Consider the following 14,407-nt stretch of genomic DNA (forward strand, 5'->3'; position numbering starts at 1 on the left):
TGTGCTGGCAAATTTGACTGGTTTGAAGGGTTTGGGCTGGGGCTGAGCCCATGCAGCCACAGGAAGGGGTAAATAATAGAGATTAATGATGCTGGGATGGTAAGTTAGGAGGAATTAGGTTTGCTACCCCCACTGCATATGATCCTGGATGTGGGATAGATAACCCCAGCACTGTGCTGTTCCCCTCCTCAAACAGCAACATCAAGGATTTTGGCAGGATATTAATCCCTACCTCTATTTCTTTCACTTCTGAAGGCAGGACTTCTTAGAGCTGGCTCATGGTATATTTAGATACATCTTCAGCCATTTTCTACTACTTGTTGCAAACTCAAATCTCCCGGGCCATTGGTCTGGCTCTCTGCTGCCTTATGGTGTGTATCTATTTACATGCATGCAAAGTGCCTGCTAGATGCTGTCAAATTATAAGGGTACATATTGACTCTTACTTCACAACATGTGAAAGCCTATGCCAAGTGCAAGTCAGAATAATCACATGCCTTTTTTTTTTTCCCCCTCTTTAATAGGGGAAGAAGCATCCCATCCACGGACTTAAAGAGAATTAGGTGCAGAGAAGAACCTCTCTGCTTTCTTCTGATGAATATAACTTTTGATCTTTCTTTGCATTGTTTGATTAATCTAAAATTACTCCATTTGGACTAAAAAGCTTTTGATCAATCTATGTGTATAAATGTAAAAACAGGCAAGTGTTGCATGTTTTCAATTTAAAAAGAATTGTTTTAAAGATAATTTTGTTATAAAAGTTATGTTTGAAGATGAGTTTCACTTACACTGACACTATGTAAGAGAGAACAATCAATTTCAAGACATTAATCTCTAGTGTAAGGTTTCATATTTTAGATTCATGCCAAAGAGACCAAAAGGATCTTGAAACATATTAAAAAGAACAGAATAGAATAAAAACAATCAAAAAGCCTAAATCCCTAGAAATATCACTCTGGTGAAGCAGGCTAGAGGGACTGCCTATTAATGAAAGTACAGGGAAACCTGCTTTAACTAAAACACTCAAGGGACTGGCAACATCACTTTTCTAATGCTACTGATCTTTAACAATAGGTCAAGTGAAATCTTTCTGGAAACCTTCAGGAACACCTTACACAAGTGGTCCATTAAAGCTGAAAAATTCCTGCTGTATATGAACTTTACTGACAGCTTCAGTGGCATTTCAATTTCTCCTGATATTTAATCTTAAACTCTCCCATCATAGGATAAGCATAACCTCAGTACATGGTTATTGAAAATAATCAAGCAGATGAATCTTTGCGTTAGATTCTTTAAAAGGAATAGTATTAGTTAGCAGTTTGAGGACAGGTTTGGATGTCTGAAGACTAGCCAGCTTTCTGTTCCAAATTATTTCAGTATTTTTTCTCTTATTCTGAGCAAATCGCTGCTTTTGCCTCTGGCTTAATTCCACAATTGTAAAATTTGTCATACGGATATGAATGGTCTGTGAGATCCTAGGCACAAGAATCTTCTAGGAAATCTCTATCATTCCCTTATTATTTTAACTGTTCTGGGAAACTTTAGCACAAATTACAAGATACTATAAAAGGACCACTGTACCTATGTAAGGATTTGGTTAACTCCTTCATGGTATAATATACTGCCACTGCTATCAAGCATACACATCTTTTCCAGATAATGGTAATTATGTGCAAGCATCTCACAGAGGTTTAGGCTTCAGTTTGTAAATCACTGCTCCCTCCAGCAAAGAGATTTGTGAGATGAAATTGCCTCTTATAGTCACATGCACCATCCTGTTTCATTGGTATTTACCATCTTTGGTTAAACGAGGCCAAGATAATAAAAATGTCACTTTTGTACAAAGCTGCTTTCCTTTTGGACAGGCTACTGCAAAAGGAGATGTGAGTCAGTGTATTATCAAGCTTGCGAAGAGGCTTTTTATCAGACTTGCTTTTGCCCAGACGACAGTCTCAGGGCAGGCGGTGACATTTAGGATTCTTAGATTTGCTGAAGAAGAGTCAAGCTGGGGTTAGCTAAGTATCTTCAGGAGGCATTGTTTTGCAGAGCTGTCGACAAGCCCTGCCTGACAGAGCTGCAGTACCTCCTGATAGCTCCAAGTCTTCAGGATAGAAATTTGCTGAAGACATCACAGAAGGTAAAACGAGAAAAGTCTGCAAGAAACTTTTTTCCCCTGCTGACCATGGTAACTTTTTCAATTTAAATAATTGCTGGCCTTGCTTAAGGATTTGCTTCTGGAGAGGTCTAAACTGGCAGGCAGGAGGAGTTTGAAGACATGAATTTGTCATCAAGTTTGTTTGTGCAAAATAATACTTCTTGTTTGTTTTAAACCTGCTGCCCATGTTTTCTTGCATTATGAGAATAAATGAGCAACTGTTCTTTAGTAAGCCCCCCACACCTTCCCAAATCCAGATTCTACTTAATTCTGTCTTCTCTTTTCCCAGACAGAGAGTCCTATACTACTCAACAAGCAGTCAATACAGCAGTAAATACTAAACAGATCATTACTGAAAAACTTGACCTGGTTCTTTTGCTGCCTGTTGGCCTACACCACATAAACCAGAGCCTAGGTTACTGTCACCACATTCCTCTGGGGCACATATTCTCCTTTGGGTTACACTGCTGCAAGAGAATGAAATTCTTAATTGACAGACACTAGCAACATGGGAAAGTTGGTAGAGGAATAGAGCAAATCAAAGCAGTAGCACCCAAGGAGAATAAAAGCATTGATTGCTGAACACTGTGTGCTAGTGGAAAGATGGAGGAAGAAGAAATATTAGGAAAAGATGGCCTTTGACAATCTGAAGATAAATGGCTATTAGATAGGTGCTGACTGACAGGTGGGGCTTTGTTTTCCCTGAGAAAGGCATCTTTCCCACTGTCCTTTTATTTACTGCCTGTGTATGACTGAGACTGAACAGTCAACACCACCAACACGAGGTTGCCTTTGGAGGCATACATAAGCATGCGAGAAAAAGAAAGGAAGGTAGATTTTGCACAAATCATGTCATCCTTCAGTTTTCTGACTTAGATTGTGGTGGCTGCCTCTTTGGAATGTGCTTGGAGATCCACAGGTGGAAGGAATGACGCAGAAGAGTTATGCTGTTCAAAACCAGGGCAAAACTTTTAAGGAAACTGTACAAGAACGGAGACCCATGGCACTTCACTAATAAACATGTGGTTCAAAAGCTCCCTCATCCAAATAATTGCCTTTCAAAGTGTAATCTCACTCAGCACTGAAGTAGGAAGATGCCTCTCATTTCCTCTTTGAGTTTTCATTAAGTCACAGCACTGCTTTTCTAACATGCTGACAGGCATGATTTTACAACGGAGTTCCTCCGGGGCTAGAGGAGACACCCACCCACCCACCAGTACACAAAAAAGGGTGACTGATGATTAACTAGGCAGCTACTAAAGAAGCAGGATGACTTTGTGCCTGTTACAGAGCTGAGCTGATGATGGCGTCTGTCTGCTTAGCGCTCATTAGGCTCAGAAATACTGAAACAGAAGGTGTTCAGTCTTTCAAAAGAAAATACCTTGTAAGAAAATCTCTCTGGGTAGGAAGCTAATATGACACAAAGAAAGACAGAGCTTATGGACCTTTGCACTTTACTTTTATCTGCTAATTGCCTCCCAATCTATCCTCCCCAGCACTGCTGGATAATCACAATTCGAATATCCCTGAGCCCTTTCATTGTCAGCTGTGAGGTAGCAATGTGGCCCCCCATTCCGAGAGTATCCAAATGTTTCACAGTGTTCAACACAGGTATCACGTGCTTTAAAATGTTGTTTGTTTATTTATTTATTAAGATCTGTGGAACAAGGAAGTGCTCTATTTCCCATATTTCGAGATGGGGAAGTGCATCACAAAGACACAGTTGCTTCTTCCACACTCACACTGGGAGTCTGTGGCAGGGCAGGGAACTAAACCTAGAGTTTCCAAAATCCTGAATGAGTGCCTGTTATCACCACACCACTCTTCTTCCCTTCCACCAATCCAGCAGCAGTGAATACAGTCCCTATCTGCTTCAGGTGTGTCTAAAGATTACTCTGAAAAGCCTACATAGCCTGATCTATCAGCATGAATAACCTAGCAAGATTATTTCTAATGCCAAGAAATAATGTTTCTGTTCTCTCAAGTACCTACAGGTTTCAAATAGATCTTTTCCTTCCAACTATGCATGAAAGTATAAAAAATCCCATATGTAACACAAGTTTGCAGTTGCATTAAATATATTGACTTCAGACCAATGCAGAGAAGAGTGGAGAAACTAAACTGCAATGAGAATACAGACTCGGGTGGGGTTTTCGTTTTTTTGTTGTTGTTGTTGTTGTTTTTTGTTGTTTTGGGTTTTTTTAGAAAAAAGATGAAAACAAGACAATGCCTTATGAGACATCATAATTACCCCAGTGTACAGGCTATAACAATTTGTTATAGAACAAGGACTGGAGAACATGGAGTTTCCACAACATAAGGGGTATCTACTACTTGATATACCACAGTTCAAATGCCTAGGGTGGGTGAGAGGACATAATCCATGTAACTTTTGGTCACTTACCTTATACTTCACTGAATTAAAGAAGTTGAGCATGAAAAGTCTGTGTGCAAAGGATGCAATCACAATATTATGTTCTTAGGTGTTTGTCTTAATTTTGAACAGTCAGATGATATTTTCTTTACCAATAACTAAAGCCTGAAAATAAACCAGTTTGATCCTTCCACCTCCAAGGAAGTGACTCTGCCTGAGGCACTCTGCAACCTCTCTGTCTCTGTCCCCAGACTCTATTTTTAGGGGGACCTTATGGCATCCTTGAAAATTTGACTGTTATCTTTCAACCAACACAACTGAACAAAGAAAAAGAGACACTTTTGTCTTGCTACTGGCTGTTTACACACAGCACACACCGAATATTGGGGAAAGCGGAACCTCAATTCTAAGAGAAAATCCTGCCCTAAGAGCACCAACATTCCTGTTCTGCATTGTTTAGGTATTTCACAATTATAGCAACTGAGAATCACTATGTAATCTGCAGCTGTCTTAAAAAAATGAAATAAAATTGAAGGATGTTGATACCACTTCACACCTCTCCAGTAACTTGCATCCAAACAGTTCAAAGATGAACTGATCAAATGCAGGCTCTTTCTGCCCCAAGACGTTCAACAGTGCTATTGATCGCATTGTGCAGACCACAGAAGATGAGTCACAGACAGACAAACTGACCTACCTAATACCAAACTGCCGGTTAAGTGCCAATGCTCACCCCGAATGTCTGAGTGGCTCTCCTGACCTCAAACTGAATAGAAAGTAGGTGACACTTATATAAAAGAGTCTGGAGATTTGTCTCAGAACATGACTCCAAAACTCTGTCTTTTTCAGTCTGTAAATAACTGGGCTGGAACCTTCCAGACATGGAGAGTTTTCTCTTGTGGGAACCAGAAATCATCCTGATCTTTTATCTCCAACTGAGTAGGAACAGTGGGGGAAAGAACTGAACCCCAGAAGTGAAATAACTCCCCCAACACAAACATTGCCAGACACAGTTCCCACATACTATGAAGATACTGGTTGCTTGGATTGGTCAGAGAACTAGCAAAAGAAGCCGGTTTTGCTTCCCTCCGAGCTACTCTACTATAAATCCAAGGTAGTTGTCTACTTAAAACTAAAAGGGTGCAGGAGGAAGGACCTGCTTGATTACAGAATCCCCAAAAGTCAGATGGTAAGCTTTTTGGGACAGGGACAGTTTCTTCCAGTTGTCTATTGGTTCCTGAAACTCTCTCATCAAAACCAAACGAGAGACATGCCGTATAAAAGTTCGCATGTTACTCCCAACCAGCATGTGCTAATACAAAAAGGAGGGCTCCAGGCGCCTTTTTGACCGACGCAGCAGGACATTGGTAAAAAAATTAGTCATGCTTTTACCTCCCAGAGCCATAAACACCCCTAGGGATTCCCAATGCATTAAATTGGCTGTACTCTCCAAGGGCTGAACATGTCACTTCATCATCTGGAGACTACACTGCAAGGGCTCTTTAAAACCTAAGCTGACTAGTAAGTGTCCTAATTATAAAAGAATTTAATCTTTGACTCTAGGTGAGGATTATGGAGTCACTCCCCCCATTTCAGGGCTGCTTACTGATCAGTCTCCCCCCGTCCATTGTATTCCAGTGATCTCTGCTAATCTGGTATCTGAGCAGTTCATCATTTTTAATGTCTTTTTCTGCAAAACACCTTACTAGATCTGGCAGTGCTTTTGCCCAAGATCAACATCTAATCCCCGGCTTCCCCAAAGAGTTCCCTAGCAGCTGGCGAGTTAGACAACAGCACATCTCTAGCTCGCACCCTGGCAGGTTTGGGCATAGAAATCTGGTGTTCAGCTAACCTAATACCTCAGCCGCTTGTCCTCCTGCCTTCTGGGCTCCTGATCCTTTGCAACCAGAGAAGAAAAAAAGTGGATTGGAAAAACAAACAAAATCAGGTAACTTACTTGCTAAGAGCAGCTCTGCATCAGTCTTGTGCCTTGGCACTTTGGGGATACCGGACGGTGACAGGACTGAGAGGTAGGTAAAACAGCTGCTGGAGAAGTGTCCGATCCATGCCATCACCAGATTGCTGGGGTCGTCTTCTGATCCCTGGGCTGTCTCCTTCCTTCTTCGCTCTGCCTGTTATTAGAAAACATTTATGTGGCGCTGAAGATTTAAATGTTCATGCCCCTGTCCCTAGGTATCTATCCCTGATCTCCCTTGCTCTGTCAGAGCTGACACGGAGCGCTCCAAACCCTCGCCCTCCACTGCTGCAGTGCTAGTTTTGCCTGTCAAATGCCTGCCTTTCCTTGCTCCTGCTCTCTCCCATACAAATGAATTTTCGGTGGCATAAAGCTTTTTAAAGGGCTGGGGCAGAGGGGAGGGAGAGGAGAGGACTGCGTGTGATGGGGAGCATCATCTGTTCTGAATGAGCAGCCAAGGGAAAGGTGCCGGGAGTGAAAGCAAAGAGGGGAGGGGTTTAAGCCGCTGCTTTGCACAGAAAGGGCTGGCTGGGGAGGGGGAAGAGGCGCATATTCCGCGCTTTGAGAAAATGCAAAGCACTGTGCTCCCCTGGCACCACCTGCTCTTTGCCCTCCTTGCCAGTTCCCCAAGCTCTGTGCGTTTACTTCTCGCCGTGCCTGCTTCTCGGCTCTCCCCTTGCCTGGGTTCTGCTTTCCCACATTACTGGATGAGCTGTCATTTTTTTAGGGGGTAGGGGCTGTGTTCTTGGTTTAATATCACACAAACAGAAAGCATTTCCTAAAAAAGGAGGACAGGGAGAATGCAGAAGCTGCACATTTAACAGGGAGCACGTGTGTACATATTCATCGGCACTGTGGAAACTCTCTCTTCCAGGCTGGACCAAGGAATTTGGGAAAAGTGGGGAGAAGGAGGCAGAACGTAATTCCTCTGGCGCTCTTCCCCTGCCTGTCAACCATCAAGCTGCCGAAATGGTGTTTGCCGACTGAGTTGTGTTGTTTGCCTGTGATCCAGCTAGTCCCAGGGAATGCTCTCAAAGCTCTTCAGTGGTTTGCCTTTTTTCTCCCCTTTCTTTCTTTCTTTGTTTTTCTTTTTTTTTTTTATCATTGATAATACCACACTGTCACCCTAGCTTACTAAAATATTTCCTTTTCTGAAAAGCAAATATTAGGCCAGCCGCATATACAAAATAGATCTGCCTAGTGACTACAGGTTGCCTTCAGGCTTTGTTGCCCTGTTCCTCTAATTTTGTCCCCTCATCATCCCTAATTCTATTCCAGGGGCCACACACATTACAGCCCATCAGAAATGCTTTCACAGAAGATTTTCTGGTCAGGAAAAGAGAGCTTGTCAAAACCAAAGCACTGCACAGGAAAGTGTCAGTATTGCTGGAATCTGAAAGCTATTTTTTCCATGTCCTGCTTTGAATGACTTTCAATTTTTATTTCTTTTTTTTAAAGTCACACTATCACTAATGAAATACGTAAGCATTAGAATGACATTTTTATTTTACTGTATGGAGGTTTTGCAACTTATAATTTGCATTGTAGTTCTGGAACAGGAAAAAGTTGAACTAGTGGAATTTCCTGTAGATCAGAAAATCTGATTCCTAACCATCTTAACTCTAGGGTACATAACACCTCATTATGGAAGCTAGGCTGGAAAAGTTCAGACAGACATGCTAAAGAAAGAGAAATAACCACAGCTCTGAATATCATTAATAGTCAAATTGCACAGGCGATAGAGTTAAGAAAGCACATAGCACTTTTTACCAATGTTCTTGTTCTCTGATCTGTATTTGGAGGTTGGATCTGGCCAGATGGGATAGGAATCTAGAGTCAGACCAAGGACTTAGGCCATTAAAAATGAGTTTTGCAAATATAATTTTGCTTTTCCACTTGTTGTTAGTTTATATTTCCCACTTCACCACAGTATAGGCAATGACATCAGACTAGCCAGTTTGACTCCTGTTTCGCATGCATTAGAGCAGTGCTACAGCAGCTAGGTTGCAAAGAGCATAGAGGACTAAATTCAAATCAGCAGTGAAACTATCTTCAATTAAAGGCATGGTAAAAACCTGTTGATTAAATCCTATGAAATTATGTGAGATCTTCTGCCTGCTCATAACTGTTAGGAATGTTCTTTTCAGCAATATTTATTTTACCTTTTAGGAGTATGTCTGTGATATATGAAATATCCTTATAAAAGTGCTATTTGAGGAGTATGTTAACAGTTTTGTTTTGTTGGTTTTTTTTAATAATCATTCAAACTTACTTAAAAAGTACTAAACAGTAATTCATACAGCGTGAGAATCAGTCACCCCTAAAATCGTAATGTTGGCATTCAGAGCAGGTTAAGTCCCTGGATGCTGCTTCACCAGCACTAAGGACAGTGTCACCTTCATAAAGGCATCTGCTCTGCTTCTTCGTTCATTTAATCTCTTTTAATAAGATTTAGAATGAATTTTTGTGCTAGGAAAAGCTGTCCAGCCAGCAGCCCTAGAGGAACAGAGTCTCTGCAAGTCTGCAAGGCTAGGCTGACGTGGTCAACGTTAGGAGAAGCCTTCCTTCCCACCCCCCGCACATGCTTATCCAATGCATCCCAATTATGAACCCAGTCGACAGCCTCCAAGCGGCCAGGGGTCTCCCAGCCGTGCGGAAGAGGGGGCTCACAGTATGGTCACTTCTGTGGTGACCGTTTGGTCACCTTGAGCTACACCTTTGCATTGCTCACATGCGAGAAATGGCACTCTGCTTCATGCACTGTAAATAAAAACATTTTCACGTTTTGAGCGGACTCCCATTTCTGCCGACAAGAGTGAAGCTCTGCTAACAGGCACTGCCATCTGCCGGCACCGCGTCCTGCCACCGCTTTCCCTACACGCTGACACTGGGGCACAGGGAGGGTTTAAAGCGGAGTCTGGCTTTTCACAGCGCCCACTGATCTGTGCGGCTGCAGAAAGCCCAGTTTCCCCAACATCTCACATGTATTATTCAGCTGGAAAAAAAAGAGACCTCTACCCTAAGGAGATTTGTCAGTTCATGAGCAGGCATATAATTTTGACACTCTTCTGTCTTCACCACAGCTCTGCCAATACCTTATGCAATTACACAGTGCTGTGCTCACACCTCTGTCCAGATGTCAGCTCAGAGGAGAGAGCGGGATTGCAGCACTGATGTGCAGATGCCACCCAGCACGCACCATAAGTACATTTGTGTGCTGTGGTTGCTGTCTGTCACAAGATCTGATGCGCCAGACACATTACAAAGGACAGAAAAGGCCGCAGAAAAGAGGGAGCTTGAGAGGCACTTACTACAGTCAACGTTAAAGGCCTTTTAGGAGCCATTTATTTAATCACCAGAGAGGTAGTACCTTCTGCATGGGTCCATATGAGTGCATGAATCTTGGTAGACTTTTGTATTCTTATTCTGACACTGTAAACTAGTGCATTGTTTCACATATTATTTCAATAGACATCTTCCAATTTGTACTGTTTAAAGACAAGCCAGACCTGAAAACAGTTTTTCAGCTGGAACTACACTTCAGTGAGTCAGTGCCATCAATGTGCCCTTGCTAAGGTGTTTAAAAAGTTGTCAATGGCCTCACAAGTTTGAAATATGTTGAAGAACTCCAGGTATCAGCTTGCTGCAGAAGGGCAGATTTAACACAAAATGGCAGTACAGTTTGGGTATACTCTCAGGCTAGTATGTAAACAAGGAAATGTAGAGGGATTGCTTTTCTGAGTTCTCTCAGTGTTTGGGATGGGATTCACCTTAGGCAATACCATTTAGGATGCGCTGGTTCGAGTCTAAATAGCCATGCTATTTCCTTTCTAAGTGATGCAGAGAGACTGGTAGTATCAGAAAGCATCTAAATTAGACCCTTTTGTTAGAATGGGATGAATGATCTAATTCCAGGAGCTTGTAGATACAAATTTCACTTCAGTGCAACATCTTGATTTTCCTGGGGGTGCTCTCAAGCTCTAACAGCTGTGCTTTACTGTTCAAAGGACATACAGGGCTATTTACAGGGGTGAAATTATGGCAACTGTGGAATGATTAGCTCCTAGATTTGCAAACAGAATAACAAGATGTGGAAGAACAAACTTTGATCTCATTTTGGTATAACTAAATAGCTCTTTGAGGACATGATGTATACAAAAAGTTTTCATAAAAGAGTTTGGATTTTTGCTGGTTCCTACAGAACGCAGCAGGGAAGTCTAATTTTTGAGCTTCCATTAACCAAATGGGGAGTAACCTCCATTTCCCTGAGGTTTCACTGCACATAAATGAGCCACCCCCCAATTAGCAGACTGTCCCATGACATTTATTACCCAAAGGGACAGTCTTCAATCTAAGCACCAGTGACAGAATCTGTAGCTTGCTCTGAAATCAGTGGAGGCTGTCTTTGGCTTTACATGTATTGAGGGGAGAGGGAGCAACAGTGCCTTCAGGGAGCATTTTAATTTGTTCTGCAATTTGATCTCTGGAACAAGAGGTGTCTCCTCCCGTTTGTCAACTATTAACCTACCATCCCACTAGAAGAAAACAGAGTTGTAAGAGCCAGAGCTGGAAACGGCTTCTAAGATTGTCTCATCCACCTCCACTCTTCCCTGGTGCACTCAACTGAATGGGAGTTGAGCTTTCAAGTAAAGCTCTGAGAACCTAGATGTGACAGTCACCCACTCCATCTCGACTTCCTTTTGTGTTTCGGGGCTTATTCAAACCCCAAACTCAAAATGAAACTTGGGAAGTAGGAACAGAGGCAGACAAGGGGAAGGAAAAGTTTCTGCAATAAACCCAGACTCCCCCGCCTCTGTGAAGCATGTGTGGAGGAGTCTGCTTGCCATTTCCTTTGATATGATAATGAGGAGCTAATGCTAACCCAGGGAAAGAGACAGCTCTTCTCACAGCTATATGGGGCTTTTGCCTAGCACTGATTTGCACCAGCCAACACACATCCCCAGCCGTTGCTATCTTTTAACTTCTGGATTGCCGCAAGTGTGTTAGGCCAGTTCTTAGTGAACTGCTGTTATAATTAACGCTAATTAAGCTCTTGTTTTGCAGGTGTAGCAGCAGCAGAACCTAAGGCTGAAGGGCACCCAAAGACTAAACTTCCCACTGAGGCCCATGGTAGCTGCAGGGCTAGAAAACACTGGCGAGAGGCACTGCTGGAGTGTGTGTGAACTTGCACATGCATGACATCTCTTCTGTGAATAAACTACTACTCCAGCTTCCAGAGTGCCTGGCTGTTCACTGCCTGTGAGCTCAGAAACAACACCAACAAAAAAAAGCAGTAGTCATAGCACACTGCTAATAATGACATATTTATGAAAACATTTTCCTTGCTAGGCTGTCAGAATTAAAAAAGATTTCTGACAAAAGGAAATGCCTTGGTTCTTTCAGGTGGGAATCTTGTTGCATTAACTTCCTTCCTAAAACCACACAGCCTTCCCTTTGCAGAGAAGGGTGGGTGCATAAGGGATGTAACCAGAAGGTACAGCCTACCTCTCAAATTCAAACAGTAAGTAGCCCCTTCACTGAAAAACGATCTCACCTCTTGTTTGTGTTTTTCCCAGCAATGGTAAGAGGTAGAGCCAGCACCACCTTCATCTAACTGTGATGAATCTACCAGGGTATTTAGTTGATTCCAAGGGATCCCACAAATGTCTATGCATGAGAGTGTAATAGACTAAATTTTGCCTTTGGGCACCAGAAGGAGCTCAACCAAAGCCCAGCCTGCACACCTGAAGTCCTGGATTGTCACCCTCCATGAAACAACGATCCACTGAACATCACAGATCAGCACACCATAAAACAGTCATTTCCAGCATATTCTGTGGTTACCTAGCAGAAAGCACAATCTACAGGGCAAAAAGAATATTCTGGAGATAGATTTTACGCAATGCACATCAGCACGTCCAGTTTATTTAACTGGCATATTTTAATACTATTTGCTATCCACGCTTAGGAATTAAAAGCAACTCAGCATTTGTTATAGCAGGTCTCGCACGTCATTGCTCCGAGTTCACTTCAGGATTCTTTTCAGCTCTACTCTGGCAGCAGAAAAAGTGACCCCCACTGACTCTAATGAAGTCTTTTTATTACTGCTTAATCTCCTGTGTGTGTGCCTGGCAGCAGACTAGCAGCCCTGGGGACAAAAGGCCTCTATTTAGCCACAAATGGGTACTGTATGGACAGCCTTTCCCCAGTGCTGGCCTTTCATTATACCCCAAGTGTATTCAGGTGACTGGACAGAGTGGCTCTGGAGCCAGAAGGGGTCTGTTAGAGAGGCTAACCCGCAGGATGCATGATAGACAGATTAGCTGGTAATGCCCCCACAATTAACCCTTGGCTTCTCTATTTCAATTAGTGTCGACTGTGGTGGAGCTCAGAGCCTTGTACCTTAGGATGTGGCTGATGTCACTAGGGATTTAAAGCTTCAGTCATGGTTAACCTAGGCTAGATTTGAACTAGAGATCTAAAGGTGAAAAATCTTCAAACCGCATTTTAAATTCACAATATACACGGCTCTGAGTTTTAGTAAAAGACTAAACTGTACCTTGCACTAGGATCCTTTTGGTGTGAGAAGGGTAGAGGGAGGGTCCATAACAGAACCAAAATGTGAATTCCTGCTGCCATAACAGAGTAGCATAGTGGTTGCTGACTACACATGACTACAGCAGACCCTGTCTGCACACTCTTTTCCCCTGCAAGGGCTGGAAGTGCTCTACGAGGGGAATTTTTTGCTTTGTCAAAATTCCAGCGCTTCAGCTGGACAGTGGATCTCCTCTGCAATTAAGTTTTATTCTTTTACATGCAACAGGCCTTCAAGCCAATTTCTGAGATGTGTCTTACTACAACAACTTCTAGGGAGTCTTTAAGAACAAAACCAATTGTTCCATTCTTCCTCAGATTGCCTATGTCCGGTAAGTAGTCTGCATGGACTGGTTAAATTCAAGAAATATGACTGTTTATTAGAAAATCCCAGTAACAGGTAACTTCTGAGCTCTTGGATTTCCACATAATTTACTAACATTAGGAAGACTTTCAGCAGTTTTTCAGTCATTTGGGAGCTTAAGAGAACCATTTCTAGAATTTTTTTTCAGACCTTGCAGCAGCATTCAATATTTATAAGGAATTCCCTGCCTTGGTAGCAACAACTGACGGTTACGAAAAATAAGTACACTATAAAATGCATGAATATTTTAAGTCTGCCAAAGACTGCTAGATGAAGATATTTCCAGCTTTCGCCTGACTGGTTGATATTTAGTTCAAGCAAATAACTCACAAAAGGAAACATATCTAGGAGGGAAGGGAGAGGGTGTATGGGAACTCACAACAGCTACAGTAAAAGATTTGTCTATGTTTACACAATAAATCAGCAGCAGAATCAGGAAAAGAACCAGTCTTCTGATTTCTACTCCAGCCACTTATTCAGGGAACCACATTGTCTGTTATGCGCTCAGATATTGCTATAGGATTCTGTAGTACATGAATAAAACCTTTCCCCATCCTCCAAATAAAATTTTGAGATTGTGCTGAATCTAGGCTTTTCCACAAAAATGCGAATAACTCATGTTTAATGATGCAATGGAGAGAGAAGATAAATCTTGATATCACTGTAATAAAGTGCCTTTTTATGAGCACTCCTGTTGCTGCCTGACAATACTGGACATGATCCAGGTCTGTTTACAGTGCCAGTATGTCTGTGTCCCTGACTCCTGGCACATCTGTACATTTTGTTCTTGGCATATTTGTATCTATGGAGCCAGCTGACCTTGAAAATCTCGTCAGAGGGAAAAAAAATAATAAAAAAAGCAGCAGCCAGAAAGCCTACCACTGCCCATATATTTCACAGTTATTATCAGAATATTTTTCCTCTGTTCAGTTTGTACAGAGATGA

General features: G+C 42.2%; 1 protein-coding gene across 2 annotated transcripts in view; it reads right to left on the minus strand.

The window, feature by feature from the left end:
* KCNJ5 (potassium inwardly rectifying channel subfamily J member 5) overlaps positions 1-14,407 on the minus strand; it is a 61,833-nt gene that overhangs the window by 13,873 nt on the left and 33,553 nt on the right. For both annotated transcript variants that reach the window (XM_075034905.1, XM_075034906.1), the window contains exon 3: positions 6,487-6,661. The gene's annotated coding sequence lies outside the window, so the exon portion shown is untranslated. The remainder of the gene's footprint in view (positions 1-6,486; positions 6,662-14,407) is intronic.

This window comes from Buteo buteo, chromosome 9 (assembly GCF_964188355.1).
Source record: "Buteo buteo chromosome 9, bButBut1.hap1.1, whole genome shotgun sequence".
NCBI classification, from domain to species: domain Eukaryota; kingdom Metazoa; phylum Chordata; class Aves; order Accipitriformes; family Accipitridae; genus Buteo; species Buteo buteo.